The sequence below is a fragment of the Pinus tabuliformis genome, chromosome 5_1 (assembly GCF_031772625.1).
Source record: "Pinus tabuliformis cultivar Carrire ecotype Pingquan chromosome 5_1, CPIR1, whole genome shotgun sequence".
NCBI classification, from domain to species: domain Eukaryota; kingdom Viridiplantae; phylum Streptophyta; class Pinopsida; order Pinales; family Pinaceae; genus Pinus; species Pinus tabuliformis.
In genome coordinates this window covers 231506507-231525678 of record NC_142305.1, presented here as the reverse complement: position 1 = coordinate 231525678, position 19172 = coordinate 231506507, and positions in this window count along the sequence as shown.

The window sequence follows — 19172 nt, the reverse complement described above, 5'->3', positions numbered from 1 at the left end:
CAATCGACGTCCACTTATATTTCTGATCATATCCATGAATGGAGACGTCGAAGACGTTTAGTAAAAGTTTTTATCCCGGACCAAATCTTAGCTGAATGGTTTGTCAAATCATTATTACCGAAGATTACTGAAGATGTAGCTAAGGCTGGAGTAGTTACTGAGGAGCAAGTCATTGCTCAAGCCCAGTATCTTGACTTAGTTTACACTCAGTCGGGTACGTTGCACGAGAAGATCCCAGATCTTCCTAAGTCGAACCAAATCGTTGCTGCTCCTTCGGGGTCTCATGCTGCTGATGGCATGATTGGTACGGTGAACACCAAAAGTAAGAAGAAGTCCTCAAAGAATTCTTCTCCGATCATAACCTTACCAGATTCCCCGACAGGAGAGTCTTCTCCTGAAATTACCGCCGACGTTCACGCTGTAGAGTCATCTACGGCTAAATCAAAAAACGGTGGTAAAAAGAAAGGCAAGAAGAAGGATAAAGCAGACAAGGCTCCAAAGGAGAAAAAAGAGAAGTCGGAATCTAACGACGAGAAACGCAAACCTCGCTATCCTTGTTTAATTTGTGAAGAAGATCATTTCACAAGAGATTGCCCTCATCGGGCAGAGGTTGTGAAAATCGTTAAAGGTTCCCCAACTCCTGCTGTTTTGAAAGATCCATTTCCAAAGCAGGAGAGTAAGATGATAGGTTCTTCCTCGAGTGCCAGTGAAGAACCCATATTGATGATGTCTCATGTACGGATTGTGACTCGATCACACGATTATGGTAGTAAGAGTCCTGTTGATGGAAAAGAAGCAGAATCTTCTCATTCTAATCCATCAACCTCAGCTCCCGGTTCCGATCCACTACAGATCGAGAAACCTAACCCGGACTTAGTAATCAAACCGCCCGCCAAGGGTATACTTTGAAAGTCTGCTTTCAATCCACATGCGAGAGCAGCTCAGAATTATAACATTGTTGAGGACTTAGCTGTTTCACCCTCAGCAATGTCGGCCTTAGAAGTGCTGCAATCATGCCCAGCACAGCGAAAATTACTTTTGTCGGCTATAGGAGCTGTTGATATTCAGGACCCGAACCTGATAATCTTTGATCTAGAAAATAGTACACCACGTCTCCCTCATCAGATGGCTTTCCAGATTCCAGTGATAGTAAAAAACAAGCCTATTCATCGGACTGTAATTGATGAAGGAGCTTCTACGTGTATTATGTCGATCCAGTGTTGGAGATCGCTTGGTTCTCCTTCGCTGAACCAATCCCCGACTATTCTTAAGGCCTTTGATGGCCGTGGGTTCCATCCGTTTGGTATTCTACAGGATTTGCCTATAGGGGTTGAAGGAAAAACCGTTAGTCTGGATGTGGAGGTGGTTGATGCCCCTCTAGATTACAACCTTCTCTTGGGTCGAAGTTGGTCTTACGCTATGACAGTGGTCGTCTCATCGGTTTTCAGAGTTATAAAGTTTCCACATAATGGCAAGATCGTGACAATAGACCAGCTGGCTTTCTTTTCATCCGACCCAGCCTCTTCAGAGAGTATCCAGCATGTCGGTAAAACGACTATCCCTTATAGGGATGTTGGCGTAGGACTAGTTAAAGATTCTGGTTTACTGGGAACTTTTCCTTTTCCTCCAATCAACGCAGACCCTTCATTCGCTTCCATTCATATGATTACTTCAGACACTATTATTTATGCTGATCCTTGGATTGTCCCATCTGAATCTGAGATAGACTCATTCGGTGATGCTATGCCTTTGAGTCCATATGAAATTGCTTATGAAGCCGTGCAGTCTTTTACCGGCTCGCGTTCAACCCAAATTGACCAAATGAATGTGGTCGGTGAAGAATCACTTTTCACATCAACCTCAGAACGGATAGCATTTCCTGAAGTTGTGTCATCTGACGAACAACTTCGCGAAATCCTAAGTGTAGACGATCTACCATGGGAAGATCTCCATCATAGATCTTCGTTTTTACCTGAGGATGATGGCTTTGAAAATGATTTTTCATCAATTTTTACGGCTGAATATGTTAAGGACGCTCAGAATCCCACGAAACATCCTGATTCAGAGTTGAATTTGGGAAACATTTCCCGAACTATTGCCATTGACATTTCAGTCAAAGCTGGAATTATTGAGAACATTCATATAGGTGCCTCGTGTACAGATGACGAAATTCAAACATACAAGGCCCTATTTCAAGAATTCCGTGACGTGTTTGCCTGGTCCTATGAAGAAATGCCAGGAATTGATCCCTCCATTGTTGTTCATGAAATCAAGACTTACCCGGACGCTAAACCCGTTCGGCAACGTCTGCGTCAGATACACCCTAGGAAAGCGGCTGCAATTAAAGCAGAAGTAGAGAAGCTGTTGAAAGCGGGTTTCATTTATCCGATCCCGTTAACGGATTGGGTATCGAATATTGTTCCGGTGAACAAGAAACAAGGAACAATAAGAATATGCATCGACTATAGGGATATTAATCGTGCTTGTCCAAAAGACAACTATCCCACGCCCTATATCGATCAAATAATTGATGATTGTGCCGGCAGTGAAATATTTTCCTTTATGGACGGTTTTTCCGGTTACAACCAAATCAATATTCTACCTGCCGATCAACCAAAAACGGCTTTCATTTGTCCTTGGGGAACATTTGCTTATTGCAAATTACCTTTTGGACTTAAGAATGCCGGAGCCACTTTCCAACGGGCTATGTCTTATGCGTTTCACGACATCAAGCACATTGTGCAGCCGTATCTCGATGATTTGCCTGCTCATTCTTTACATCGAGCTGATCACCTTGTCCACTTACGAGCTATTTTTATGAGGTGTCGGCATTATCGAATTCGGTTGAACCCACACAAATGTGTCTTCTGCATAGAAGTGGGACGATTGCTAGGATTTGTCGTTTCAAAAGCCGGTATCCGCGTCGATCCCTCGAAGGTAGAAGCTATCATCAAATTGCCTCCTCCTTCGAGTCTGCGTCAACTCCAGAGTTTGCAAGGGAAAGCAAACTTTTTACGTCGATTCATTCCTAACTACGCCGAGGTTACAAAGGGTTTCACCCGGTTGTTAAAACAAAATGCTCAATTCTCTTGGGATGAGATAGCTCAGAAATCTTTTGATGCACTTAAGCACGCGTTGACCCATGCACCGTTGCTGCATCCTCCCAACTACAACCAGGATTACTTTTTGTATCTCGCCGCCTCCCACTCCACCATTGGGATGGTCTTAGTTCAGGAAGACGAATTCGGAATGGAACATGTGATATATTACCTTAGTCGGACGTTAAATCCAACCGAGCTAAAATACTCGCATGTGGAAAAGTTGGCACTGGCAGCCGTTCAAGCTATCCAGCGTTTTCGTCACTACATTCTTCTCTGTAAAACTACAGTGATTTTGAATTGCAACCCTATGATCTATATTCTGACAAAACAATTGCTAGGGGGCAAGTACTCCAAATGGATCGTTATCCTGCAGGAGTTCGATTTGGAGTTCGAGAAGTCCAAGTCTAAGAAATCCTTAGTCTTTGCCGAGTTAATGTGTGATTTCCCGCGTGTTGACACGGAAACAGTGGTAGAGGAGCCCATTGCGGACGAATCTTTGTTTCTTATCAGCACTTTAGATCCGTGGTATGGGGATATAATTGTCTATCTCCAAACCCAATCCTTCCGGCCTGAAGCTTCAAAGTCAGAACGTCGAAAAATTCGATTCCAGTCCCAACAGTACAAAATAATTGGAGATACTCTTTATCGCCGTGGGGCGGACTTGGTTTTCCGACGTTGCTTAACTCACGAAGAGGCAGAAAGGGTTTTGAATGACTGTCACTCTGGGGCGTGTGGCGGTCATATGTCTGGGTATGCCACAGCTCAGAAGGTGTTGTGTGCTGGCTATTTCTGGCCGTCCATGTTTAAAGATTGTATCATTGTGGTCCGAAAATGCCACAACTGTCAAGTGTTTGATCGCAAGATGCGCGCACCACCAGCTCCTCTCCATCCTATAATTGCCATTGGTCCTTTCGCCAAATGGGGTATCGACTTTATTACTTGTAACCCTCACTCGGCCGGGGGGCATGCGTATATCATCCTTGCGGTTGATTATTTTACTAAGTGGGCCGAGGCGATGCCTACATTCGAGGCAGACGGCAAGACAGCAGCAATTTTCGTATTCAATCATATTATTGCTAGGTTTGGTGTCCCACAAGCGATAATCACTGACCATGGGCGTCATTTTCGAAACATTATGATGACAGAACTTACAGGCCAGCTTGGTTTACGTCACGATAGTTCTACTCCTTATTATCCCCAAGCGAACGGTCTGGTTGAGGCTATCAACAAAGTTCTAGTTATCATGATCCGACGGATCATTGGTATTCATCGGTCGAATTGGCATAACATGTTATTTTCAGCGCTTTGGGCATACCGAACTTCAGTGAAAACATCAACAGGGTTCACTCCTTTCCAGCTAGTTTATGGTTTGGAAGCCGTGCTGCCCATTGAATGCGAAATCCCGTCACTGCAAATGGCCATCGAATTACTCCCAGCTACTTCCGAAGAAGAGAAGCGTCTGTTATACTTAGCTAAATTAGATGAGACTCGACGTGAAGCTGCCTTAGCAATCGAGACTCATGCAAAACGAATGAAAGCTCAGTATGACCGGAATGTGACCCCTCGAAATTTTTCGGAAGGAGACCTAGTGTTGTTGTATGATCAAGCTAATGATAAGTTAGGTGCTGGAAAATTCGTTCCTATGTGGCATGGGCCCTACATTGTCAAGCGAAAGCTAGCAAAAGGGGCCTATGAGCTGGTAGACTTTGACGGGGACTCTTTGGGTAAACCCAGAAATGGCCTTTACCTAAAGAGGTATTATGCTTAAGTGATGGGTATGGAGATTTTAGTTAGGATAGTTTTCTCTTTCTAGCTGCTATGTGTGCTTAGTTTAGACAGTGTGCTTAGTTTAGAAAGTGTGTTTTTCGTCGTTATTCTGGCTTATCTTGGTTTTACTCTTGATATTGCAGATGTCGACGCCTCTCCAAACGTACATTGGATTTGCTGATGGTGCTTGTCGTAGTACACGGAATATCTCTTCCGCAGCTTGGGTTATTTACTCGCCCTCTGACGAGTTAGTTTCTATGCATGGGGTGAGCCTCGGTAGTTTGATAGTGAGGTTAGATTCTGAACTCGTTGTATTACAGCTTAATAGAGTCTATGCCATTAGAAATCCAGTGTTATTAAGATTGTTTTTGAGAGTGCGTCTCTTGGAACGTGAATTTGATTACATTGAATATCAGCATATTCCAAGGTCTTTAAACACATTAGCAGATGCAATGGCGTCTCGAATGTTAAATAGACATTTGTAACAATCATAAATGTAAATTTATAAACATTTCATCATACATGTTTAACAAAATAAGCCGGTAATAATGATATATATATATAGATAGGAGTGTGTCAAAAAATATACATCGTCTTCGATCATAGGTTGAAAAAACACCTTATGATCGGCAAAAATGATAAGTACAAAAAACCAAAATGTCACATGTGTCTACGAAGTGACTAGCCAATCACTGGTGATGCTCTCTATACGACACCACTGCACGGGCTACTCTACACAAAAAACTCCTAAAGGGTCCCGGGACTGCGACTACATAGCGCTGCAATCTGATAGGAATATCATCTATAGTCGTCTCTGGTATACCCGCCGTCAGACGCTCTAGATCCTGCTCCAACTCAGCTAGTGTCTCTGCAGCCGCGTCCTGTGGGGCCGGTGCCGGTGCAACTGGCTGTCTCCTCTCAAAAGCCCGGAGATTGGCCGGACGCCGTGGACCTACATCTGCATTTTGAAACATTTTACTGTCAGTTTGAGACGATATGTATAAAAAAAAAAAAAAATAGATAATTTAAAAACTTGTGAAAAATGAAAGTACCTCTGTCATCCCATTGTTCTCCCTGTGGAAGAACCATGTCCGGATCATTCCGAAAATCCATTCCGGCATAAGGAAAATCCTGAATCGCAAAGACCTGGTTTTCCAACCAGTGAAAGTAACCGTCAGGAAATCGAACAACTGCTGCTCCCTCATCAGGATGCCGGGCCATTACCGCAACCCATCTCGTCAACTTAGGCTCCCGAGGAGGCCCAACTGGAACAGTAAGATGCTGGGGGATCAGCATTGGAACTCTCTCTAGGGCAAAGCTCACAACCAAAGGCCCATATCCAAAGGTCTTCAATCGTCCGGTCTTTGCCCTAGTCAGTTGGCCCTTCATATTGGCCAACACAGCATCGCACCAGTTGAAAATGGTGCCTTGGAAGCAATCTATAGCCATCCGAATTTGGGACCCGGTGGCATGGTGCAAAGTGGCCGCGCCGCAAAGTCTGGTAACAGTAAAGGCTATCACCATAAGTTCAGGTTGGGATATGTATTTGATTTCTATCCCCTTCTCCTGGTTTTGATTGTTGCACCACTCTAGCCGGAGACTAGTAAGCGATTGGCCACCCGGCCTAGTCCCGAATAGAGAGAGTTGCTCGCCCTTGTTAGGCAAGCCAGTGAGAAAATATATGTCGGAGGGCTCTATCTCGAGCTGGTGCTCTCCGATGTAGAAACACTGATCCTGAATGTTCCACCTTTCAACTAGCCACTCAAGGAATGGCACCTGGGCCCTCATGCCAGGTATGGCCCAGTACTTGTAGAGACCGCATGCCTTTAACGCATCAATAGAAGGTTGATGACCTATTGCGGCCAAATCAACATCCTCGTGTTCTCTTTCATGCCAATCAAGCATGGTGTGCACCCTGCACATCATAAAACATCTGTTAGAGTCCATAAAATTTTAAATTTTTGGTCCATTTTGGAGAAATGAGGATTTCAAAATGCGTTTTGCGGGGTACGCACCCTGGCTTTTAGGAACAGAGCGTCTGGACGCAGCTTCCCTTAAGGCCAGGTGCGTACGCCCGGTATTTTCCCCATTGAGAAAATATCGGGGTACGCAGGTCAGCAGTGCATGACCTGCGTACCCCGAAGGGCACATCTTGAAACCCCAAGACCTCCAAAAAATCAAATAAAAACCTAAAAATGAATTTTAAACGGATGGAAAGCAAGAGAAGGATGTTGTAGAATACCTGATGAGACGGCGTTCGATTCTGGCGGTCGGATTCTCCGCAATGTCCACAGGAAGTTTCTTGTCAAAAGCCCTTTTCTCAACCTCAACAGTGAAATGGTAAAAATGACATGGTAAAAGGTCTTTTTATAGGTTTTTTGGATAAATGAATGCTAAGTTTGTTTATTTTTCACCATGAAAGGATATTTTTCAATGTATTTTTGCCCATCTTAAACAGGTATGAGTAATGTGTTGTTTTTGTGCAGGACAAAGGGACTTTAGGGTAAATTATCATTTTTCACGTCAGAGTCATCTTTTAAGCCCTTTTCTGACTCCTAAAACATGAAAAGATTGCCGAGCGTTTCTTTTACACTCGTTAAAATGGAATTAAAAGACGGTCCTCTTATAGCCCTTTTCTGACCGTAAAAACACGAAAAGATTGCCGGGTTTTTGTCGTTTCAAACTCGATATTGGAAATAAAATGACGTGTCCTTGATCGCTTTTTACTTTTCAGGTCAACGGCACTAAACATGATAGTACTCCTTGGTCGCAAGATCAAGCGGTTCTCTCAGGTATTATTTTATACTTTTTCGGGCTTGGGAGACACAAATTTACGAAAAAGTTCACCTTGGAGTCTTCTTTAGTTTTTTCAGACTCTCTAAAATTGAAAAACGCCGAGTTTCTCCTATACTGGACTCGTTAAAATTTCGCAGTAAAGGACCTGTTCAATTACAAACAGGAACGGACCACTCCTTCTTAGGGTCCGAATCTAAACTAAGTTGGACTCATCCGAAGGATGAGCTTATAATCAAGCATATGTTATCCTCCTCAAGCTTGTAAAAAATAAAGAGGTACTTGCCAGAAATGGTGGGGGAAAAGAGAGAAGAATGAACCTATTTGTTATCCTTTGTTACAGAAGAACCTTATTACCGCTCTTGAACACGACACTTTTCATTCACCTGGGTTGGGAAATTCTTTGCCTTAAAGTTGATCAAACCACTTTGAAAGACTTCAACCGTTTCTGGGTATTAACTTTGGGTCAATCGCTGCCAAGCCATCTGTCGTGTCGTTATGTGTTCAAGAGGTCTCTACAAATAAACCATTCATATGCAAAACACTTGTCATCCATTTTGACCATCCCTGAGTCAGTCCTTACAGCAACATTTCTTCAACTTGAACAATGATTTCGTGTTGTGGGCTTGCCTGCAACGGGTCGCTTTCTATCGACATCAGCACATTATCTAGAAATATTACTTAGAAATCGTCAGTACCTTGAAGTCTGCATGCATCAATGGCAGTTTTCTCACCTTTGACGACAGTTTACATCATTGACTTTCGATCAAAGGACTCCGTGACGTGTTCGACATCAACCCATTCATTCACATTTCATGGATTGTACTGGGTACTTTGAGAACCATTGACATCACTGGTGGTCTCTCTCACACTTGTTAACAGTTTACATCATCGACTGGTAATCAAGTGGTTTCTACCATGTTCGACATCGACTCATTTATTCACATGGATAGAATCGTACCAATTCAGGAAGTAGAAATGAAGACCCTGGATCTAGTTTCCACCATCCAGGCTGCGAGGAGTTTTGTATTCATTATATAGTAGACTAATCATAAACAGATGGCTGCGTCCATACTGTGTCTACAAAAGTCTATAATTGTGATGTACTGCAAAATCATTCCTGTATCAGAGCAGTAGTTAGATTGTTAGTTAAAGTTTTCAATCTGAGTATGGGAATGCCTACCTCAGCGATGATACGATCTTATATATATTTTGTGTTGAATATTTGCAGGTTCTGACCAGGCTCTCCGCAAGATACTCCTTGAAATGATAAAGTACTTCACCCTTCCTAGATCATATAAAACCCTAATCTACTACAGGCTTCGCACTTTAGGGGGCAATCTGTTACACTAAAAAATGTCACCATGACTATTTGCAGTTAGTATGGCTCCATCCACTGTCATACTATCCTCCTTGGCAAGTCTCATGCCTCTGCCTTCCATGTCAAACTCAAAGAAAGAGAGAAAAGTCATTTAAAGTCAAGTTATCTCTGGTACGCAGTTTCTCTCAGCCTTACCTGCGTATACGCAACCCAAGTTCACAATACCTGCGTACTTGTACGCTCTGTATGTAAAGGGATGGGTGCGTACTCCTGTAAAGGTCAAAAGGCGCAAGTTTCATCTTTAAAAAGTTACTTGTGGTCATTTCTAGAGAATTCTAGAAGCTTGTTTGATGTGTATGAAGCGCTTCTAGATGGTTCATGTATCCCTATAGAAGAGGAACTTATCCCATCAAGAGGGGAGCTAACTCACCCAAAAGAGGGGCTTATCCCATTGATGGTGGACCTGATTAACTTCTTCTACAGCACTATAAATACATGCATTGGGCCAGAGGGAGGGGAGGTTGAAAGATGAACATTCCTAAGGGTAGATGCTGCTGGAATTAGGACTTCCTTGTGAGAGCTTGTGAGGAGAGATTACCATCTTTACTTGTTTCCATTGGGAGGTGGGTGAGCTGATCAGAGTAAAGGAGAACTCTTGTGGACCCTAGGAGGAACTTGCACAACACCAAGGCTCAGGTTGTAATGGTTCCTTTTGTTACCTTTAATACAAATTAGTCCATTCTTCTCAACAATTTGTTATTTATGAGTTGTTTCATATACTCCTTGGTCTATATGTTAAATGTGTTTTATTTTATGTGATATTCAGGTGCTATTTAATTGTGTGACTGTTGGTGAATGCAGGTTTCGAAGAGAAGGAGGAGCTCATCTGGATCAACGAAGCTGGACTACTACAACAGCGTTGGGTTACAGGTAAGATCTAAACACTTGATTTCTCATATTGTAATGCATGTTTAGAGAAGGATTGCTCTCATTTGTCTTGTTTGTCACTAGAAAGTCTTAGGCTTCTAGGGAGGTCGGTTGTGTCCGCACCGTCGACTCTTTCCGTGTGACATCATCCATTCAAATTATTTTTGAACAAATTGATTTGGTTAAGCCTGCTCTTGAAGAAGTTTGGAAGACCAGAGAGGAATTGGGTAGGAAACCTGAAGAAGCTATTAGACTGATCAATTTTCTAAACAGTAAAAATAGGCAACAATGGGATCAATTAGAAATTGAGGATAGGACTGCTACCATCCTCGAAATAAAGAAAGTGTTGACCAAAAGGAATCTGATGCAAGGCCTGGAACGTAGATGTCAAAGCATGCAGGAAGACATAGATGAGTTCATGAGGAAGTTTGACATCTTACAAAGTAAAGGAATCCCAAGTCCTTTAGTCATCAATGATAAGCTAATGATTCAGGTTGATTACATCAGCAAGCTGACAATCAGGCTAGTTCATCTGCAGTCAAGGCATTGCCCACAGGGAAAGTTCTCTATGATGGTTTGGAGAACCTTTTTTACATTGAACATGAAGTGAAACACCTATTCATAGTCCAGCCTAATTTTGTAAAATACACTGAAGAAGATGAAATCTATAGGAAATTGACAAGGATGAGTATACCAAAAGATGATTTATGGAATAGCATGATAGACATCCTATAAATTACCATGGTAAACAGTGAGGTAAATAGAAGTATTTACCACAGTAAATTTTGGTAAAAAAGGTGAATGTTGGTAAACAAGTAAAGAGTATCAGTTATAGGTAAAAGAGTATCAATGAAAAGATAAAGTCAGATGACCAGCATAGAGTTACTAGCACGACAACAAGATGCATATTCATAGGACCTGCCTCCATCTCCTTCAACAAAAACAGGGACATCAACAATCAGTTCACATTTTGTTTCTACATTTGAGACCATCTGTCTCTATTTTTATGTAAAAGATAGTTAGTTTCCCTAGAATAAATCGCTCTTAGTTAAAGAGATATTTTGATGTAAAGTTTTGTATAAATACTTCCTCATTCGAAGTATTTAGGGTGGATTCTTAGACATTTCTGCAGACAATTTACTTTTGGAATTGAAGTGCTATTGAACAACTTTTGTATGGCTGGATGGACAAAGTAATAAAGAAAAGGACTTTTATAGGATACCCGTGTCAAACGAGAAATAAATAAGTATTCTATCTATTATGTTTTTACAGTTTTTCTGGTTTAATTAAATATTTATATGTGTTTCATATCTGAATGATAAGCGAAAAATTATATTTCAAAAAGAGCTTTATTGCATTCTGTCTTTAAAATCGTTTATTTTCTTAATGTTTTCTTCCAGACTATTATAGGTAGGGAGTTCTTAATTGCTCCCTGCTTTCATAGTTTATCACTGTGATCATTTAACAAAGAATACTTAATTGCTTTTTGTTAATGAAAACCACTTTTCATCATCTTGGACCTTGTTGAAGGATTCTTAATTTCCCTTCATCCTTGTTCAAAACCATTTCACCCATTTCAAGCTATCATTTGTCTTTTGTTTAGCTATCTTGCCCTGTGAAGCTTTCCTTTGTTAAATCAACCTGATCCAGTTAAGCCAACACTTAGTTGACTCCATAGCCCAATGGCTTGAAATACCTTGTTCTATCCATCTACTCCTAAATTCCACCACCAAGCAAAATCAAAACCCGCTAAACTGTCATAACTAACCTAATATCCCATAAAACAAAGTTAAATCATAAAGAGAGAGCCCTCTCTGAGTACAGATTGGCTAGATTCTATACTTAAAAGTTGGTTTGTGGTTACCTTGGACCCCTTTCCTTCTTATAACAACTTCAAGGAAAATCTGAGTGATAACAACACCAACGTTTAAAAAACCATTAAACATTCCTATCATTAAATTGTCAATGAATATATCATTTCTTTCAAAAACCAAATTTTTATTACACTTGTTTGGTCAATTTGCTCAATGTTTCAATGTTGCGGGGTGTGCATAAAGGTTCCAAATTGACGAACTGCTTTGTTCATCATTTTCACTATTCCCGGGTATTCACATCTTCATATTTTCTATTTAATTTCAAAATGAGTTCTTCCAAAGGGAAAAGTAAGTTGTCGGTTGAAATCCATATGCTTTCCCCAGTCTCAAATTTGGATGAATTACCACTAGTAGACTTGGATTTTAAGATCACAAAGATCAAATGAAAATTTGATTTGTATGAATTGCATAATTGGGCTTTGCAAAAGTTTGAAGATGCCAATGACGAATTCAGTTTTTGGGAATCCCTGTTGCCTCAATTTGTCTTTCCTAAAACTTACCATTTTCCTGATTTTGTCTCCAGGTGTGTAAGCTGATATTTACCTAGTTAGAGAGAAATAGTAGCCAAAAATGGTCAAACTTTGTTTTGTATAACACAAGAGTCCATTCTTCAAGATTTGCATATTATTCCTTCAAGCTCTCTACATTCTTTTTCAGTTGGCTCATTAATGGAAATTTACCAAAATCTTACTTTTCAATAGAAAGCCAATATCTTTGAGTCATTTTTGCCAAAAGGTTCTGAATTATCATGCCATAATCTGCCTTATTCCTCAACTATATTTCCTGAAATGTCTAGTCAAATAATCTCCATGTTTTTTTGTATTTTAGGATACCAAAATGATGAATGGGTTGATGAATTTTTGCCAGGTTTCCTTTCTATCTTTTCATCTTGGAAAAAGAAAACTGTCTTTTCCAATTTTGGAAAATTTATTTCAAATATCATTCATGAGCAATTATTGAAGTTTAATGCAAATAAACCATTTAGACATTAATCCGTGTTAGTATATGTTTTCTTATATCACTATTCTGAGGGATTTAATATGTTGCTACAAACGTTGGATTCACAAGGGAGACTACAATTTGTTATTCACTAGACGTCACTAGTCAGAAATAATTCAAAATATTATTCATTTAATTATTTTGTAGACCAATTCCTGTATTTATCACTTTGTCTTCTTAGTAGTGATGTAATCCCAATAATTTCATATGAAATGAAGATAATTTTCCATTTAAGTGAGCAGACGAAGGTAGGAGATTGGTATTTATATCAGATCTTCACATAGATTAGGGTTTATAGTTGTGAATTGTCACCCTATAAATTACTAGTATTTGTTCCAACGAGGATTTTTGCTTTAGAGTGCATAAGCCAAAGCTTGAATGTACATGAAATACATTTTGTGTCAAGAAAACAAACTCAATTTAAACTGAAGGCTTAGTTTGGTACCTTCATAGTAAATACCAAAGAAAATGATAAAGAAGTAGAGAATTTGTTAATTCAAATGAAGTTTAAAATGAGTATTAGTTGGCCTTATGATCCCCCAGGAAAAATTTCAGCTATCAGGCTTGAGCCTTATATTCATTTTTCAAAACCAGAAATTGAATAGTATGTTAATCAGGAACTATGGGAGTAAAATACATTATAGGAAATTGAAGAAAATGTATCCAGTTAGAAAACATTGGAAACACCTAGTCCAAAGGAAAATGAGTTGAAAAGAACGAGTGAAAGAATTTCTCCTAATATTTCTAGGTCTAAGTCAACATAATTCAGAGTGTTCAAAAGGAGGAAAACTAGGGAAACTGAAGAAGAATCATCTGAAGTTAGAAATACATATATTTAAACTACAATACTGTAGTCAAGCGAGCTTGTGTTTACTCTCCAGCGTATTGAAGAAACAACATGTGATTCTCCTTCTTCTAGTGACCAAAATATTTTTGGTAAGTTTAGACAGATGAAGAAAAAGAATGAACTCCTAAATTCTGCTACACATTCTAAATTTTGGAAAAAAGCATCTTCTACCCAAAACAAACTATTATTTGCACTGGATCCTAATTGAGGTCAATTTCAATTGGAATTCTTGAGCCAAAAGTTCCAGTCCCAAAGACTGCACAAGATTACGAAACCTATTTATTTTATTTTGATACAAAACAAATTCACCCTATAGGCTAGATAGATTTACATAAGCAAACATGTGAAATGATATTTTCTTCTTTAACAATTTCTACCATGGTTATTTCAAAATTACATGCTTCTTTGAATAACATGTACTCTTAGCTAAAATTGTAAAGGATGTCATATTGGCCAATGATACAAGATTAAAGTCTTTAGAAGATATGGTTATTAAATAAGGCATAGATCCTAATGCTATTGATGCACCACAGGAGATTATCAAAAATAGAAATGTTGATATTCAGGCCTTGAGAAAGAGACTAAAACTGCCAACAACAGAGCATCCCTAAGTTCAGGAGGTGGGAGAACTTGAGAAAGAAAAAGAAATCATGTTGCATATGATTGTAGAAAAAAGTATGCAGATATAGAAAATGGAAACATAGATGGGAAATTTGTTAAAAGAAAGAGAGAAAAATGTTAGTGCATGAATTCCAATAATTGAAACCAATTAAACTAGTCAGGATTCAACAAGACAATTATCAAGAGAAATGGCTGATTTATCATTAAGAAATGTAGAAATTTAAAGGCATCAATATTTAAGGTAGAAGAAAATAAGATTAAATAAGAAAATGCATACATTTCATAGGTGAAGAAAAATTTCAAGATTACAAAGCAACTTGAGAAATACATGTAGGAATTAGTCAATGCACAAAATTTATCAGAAGCAAAGGAGCAGATCTGGATAGATATAAATTATGCAATATTAGATTTCTGACCTTCCATAGAAATCATTTTTGAGCAAGAACAACTATTAGAAAAAGTGAAAGCAACAATTGAAGAAATCAAGGAAGAGCTGGACCATAGACCTTGAGAAGCCACAAGAATGATCAAAGTCCTAAATTCAAAGACCAGAGATGAGCTAGAAGAAATGGGGATCGAAGCTAGAACAAAAGAAATTCTCGAAGTAAGAAAAGTATTGAATAAGAAGAATTTGATGTTGTAACTGGAAAATAAATGTGAGAATTTAGAAGTTTAGATTAAAAAGTTTCACAAAAAGTTCTTTGTACTTCAACAGAAAGGACTTCCATCATTGAGGAATTCTCATGGTGAATTAGTTCAGCATGAAGATTATCAAAAAACATTGCATGATATAGCAATAGACAAATCAAAATTTTATAAAGTTAGAGGGATTATTAGTGGCCAAAATTTTCTTCGAGGGATAGTCACGATGTTTTGTTTATTTCACATGTAATTCATCACCTTTTTGTTAGTAAACCAACTTTTGAAAAGAATACTAAGGTATATGAGGCCTACGGAAGGTAATAATTTTTTCATGTCCAAATGGTTATCAGTGGGATAAGTTCGTTGAAATTATCAGTTGAAAAACAAGCAAGTTTTCTGGCAATATTTCAGCAAAAGTAAATTATTCAATAAAAAAATTAGAGGAATGAAGATTTAAAGCTAACAGTTGGAAACAACATCCTCAAACAGTGTGCAATTCCACTAAATCAATTCGAGGATCTTTATTTTGAGTCATTTTGATTAGAATTATCCAAAACATTTTGGATTAAGTTTTACTTTTTATGTAAAATATTTTCAAAAGACTATATATATACTTTGTAATTCAAATTACAAAGAGTTAATACCTTGACAAAACTAAGAGACATGATTGTAATTTGGAAATTTTGAAGATAACCAATGGATTTTGGCTTCGGTTTTTAGCAGCATCTTGTGTTCATGTGATTTTTTCCATGTAATCATTTTTGTTATTCTTCATATATTGAAGGTGATATAGAAGTATTGGGTAAGTCTATGTTGAGTGTTGACTTCCCTGACAACCCACCACAAAGTTATTATCAATACTGAGAATAACTAATTGAACAATTTGTTTAATTAGTACCTCTGCATCCATAAATTTTTGTCTTTTGTCACCTCTTAAATATATACGTGTTAGATATAGAAATATTTCTATACACTTAAGCTATATTGGATAATTCAAGTATTCAGTAAGGATATTTAGTTATCATATATTTTATTCATTCATCTATCACAAAAATTTAAAGGATTGTATGATGTTATGACTAAAATCAACACTCTGGGAAGTCTTTGGAATTTATGGATTATTTATATATAAATGGTTTGATTCATTGATAATCCATTAAGAGTAAATTCCTCACTTAGATGCTTTGGCACAGTTCTCAAGCCAAGAACTGCCTTCAAAGAAACAACAATGTCAATGGAATGATCATTGTGGATAAAACTCTAGAAGCAAATTATTCAAATTGAAAAACTAAGCATAAGCTAGTGGAATTGTTTTTTCTTTTATTTATTTTTTGATTATTTGTTTTCTTGATATATATGAAAACCAAGGAATTTAAAATATTTTTGAATTTTGAGAAATTGGTGATGAAATGAAAATATGAAATACCTTTTACCACACTAATTACCTCTTGTGCCGGTGATCACAACCCGCTCTAGTTGATCATTTTATTTGGATAAGATGTGAATTTGGAGTGCATACACTAGTTGCCTCCATTCTTGTCTAAGACTTTCTTCTAGTGCCAAAATTCAACTAGGAGTGGCTCCTTTAATGGAACACCTTCGGCAAATGGATCAACTATGAGACTAGAAAAGTTTTGCCCTTTAATGAGGAACCCCTAATACGAGTATGTCTAAAAATAAAATTTCAAAAAAAACATAGCTCAACAAGGAGAAGGTGAGAAATAGTGTCCTAACCCTTCTTCTCCACATGAATAAGTAGTCTGTAAATGGATTGATTCAATAACTTTGTGTAATTTAACCATAAAGAAAAAAATTGTCTCATGAAGCACATAATTCTTTGCAAGAGCTAGAAAGAGAAAAAATGCAATGACCAATCCACAAATTGAAGATAGGATGTTTGCAACAAAGAAGCTCTTATAATGGCATTATGATCTCACAATATTAAACATGGTTTTCTAAGGAGGGAGAGCTCTAAATTTATAGATGTGGCTCTAAAACCTAATCCTCCTTAGATCCAAAAATTTGGGATACTTGTTGTTAACTTGGAGGCTAAGTCACAAAATAATTTTTGAATTATATGATAAATAAACCCTCACAAAGGAGGTTGATTCCTTATAGAAGAGGGTTGTGGCCTATAAAGGAGGGTCATTTGGGCCTTTTCTATCCGTCATGCCACATAAAACTTTCTTGAAGGGTCTCCAAAAAGAATAAAATAAGCCTTCCATGCTCAAACACTCCTTCAATAGGCTTCCACATTGCTTGGAATAAGGGTAGATGTCCCCAAGGACTAGCATGTGTGGATGTCTACCTTTGGTTGATGTGGATACTTGCGTTAAAAAATGATCCTTGACTTGCTTGATGCTTAAGAATAATTTAGAACCTATCATTGGCTCAACACTCTCCCAAAATTTCTCAACACTCTATCCTCTAACCTTGAATCTTCCTCCAATGACTATAATGGGCATATGACATCCTTGAAAGTGGCTTCAAACTTGCTAGTATATTGACTTGTAGCTATATTTTTGTTTTCCTTGCTTGATTCATTATTGTGAGATGATGTGATGGTGAAGAAAACCTTTCTTGGTACACTCCCTTAATTAACTTGACTTGGAGTACTCCATACTTTTCTCTTTGACCCTAAATGTCTACTTTGGTGAAATTGATTTTGTACCTTTGCTTAGAAATAGATGCTCCTCTCCTCTTTTCTTGCCAATTTGTCCTTGAATTTGCTTGAATGTAACTCCTTAATTGGATTGTTGATTTTCCTTGGTCCAAAGATACCTTTTGATGAGTTAGAGGGCTCACCAAGCCCCATACATGTGGCTAAGCACCTAAAAAAACAAAGCCTCAAGTGTAGATCTCCAACGTCCTTGAACACTTGAAAATTTTGGAATCTAGGTACTATAGAATTTTTTTTGTCGATGAAAATAGACTACTTACTTTTAATATTTGAACTCCAGGATGGCTCTAGAAAGACTCACATGCCCCGAGATATAGGACAACCCTCTTTGACTAAGAAACTCCTCCTCCTGCATCTTAATTCTGAAAAATTCCAAGGGGTAATGGAAGTAGAAATTTTCTAATCACTTTGACCAATGAACCCTCAAGACACTATGCATTGGGAACCAAAAAATATTTGAAATGTGAGACTGCCATGATGAAGGGTCATGACATGATGAAGACACCAAGGCCAAGTAATATCATACAAACTCAATAAAAAAAACCAAGTTGGTAAAAAGTGGGTGCATAATGATCAAAGGGATAATGTAAGGAAAAGTAAAATAGGTGATGTTATGAAACCAGCTCAAGAAAAGATAGAAAAGATAGATCAACGCCTTAGAATTTAGCCTCTTCGAGGGGGAAACCTCCTTTACATTACATAAATGAACAATTCTTGGATGATATAAATGAAAATACCTCCTTTCTATATATAGGAGTCTAAGGGGTCATAACATAATCAGAGCCGACATAACAATAATAATGTAAGGGCACAATAATAACAATAGTGGGCTTCTATGGGGCACAATAGTAACAATATGGGAACTACATGGGTACATCAATATAATAAGTGGGTTGTACTAATAACAATAAGGGGTTACACTAGTAGTATAGGGGCCTAACATGCCCCTCTCCTTCAAAAAGCATTGTCCTCAATGCTTGAGTAGTTCTTGATGCTTCTGTATAAAATTATTGTCCTCCCATGTGGAATCTTTAGTGGGTAAGTTCTTCCACTTGATGAGATACTCTGAAATCGATCGATTTCGTAGCTGTCGGGTTCTTGTTTTTGTGACTGCTCCAGGTTCCAATATGATTTTTCCTTCCTCTTCAATTTCTGGCAATATTGTTTGAATTAGGATCTTTTGCAACTTTTGAATAAGTGGAAATACTTCTTCGTCCTTCTTCCATTCATCCCTTGCTTCGTTTATCCAATCTGGTTGGATAATAGAAATAGCACAAAACAATGTTTCCACATCCTCATCCTTGAAGAGTCTTCCCATTCGGTAAGGTCACCATTTTTTAAGTGCGTGTAGTATTGCCAACATTTCCTTCTCATAAATAGCTTGCTTGAGATGTAGCAGTAAAAATACCCAATCACCTACATCAAAACATTTTTCACTACGATGTTGATCTACCTGTTGTTTCGTTTGATTTTGCACCAAAGTGGCCTTATCCTTTAAAAGTTGGAGAACTTGTTGTTGATTCTCAATGTGATCTTTCACTGCTTGAACCTTTTTCTTCTTGATATGTCCTTCTATCTCTAGAGTTTGAGAAGTGGTAAT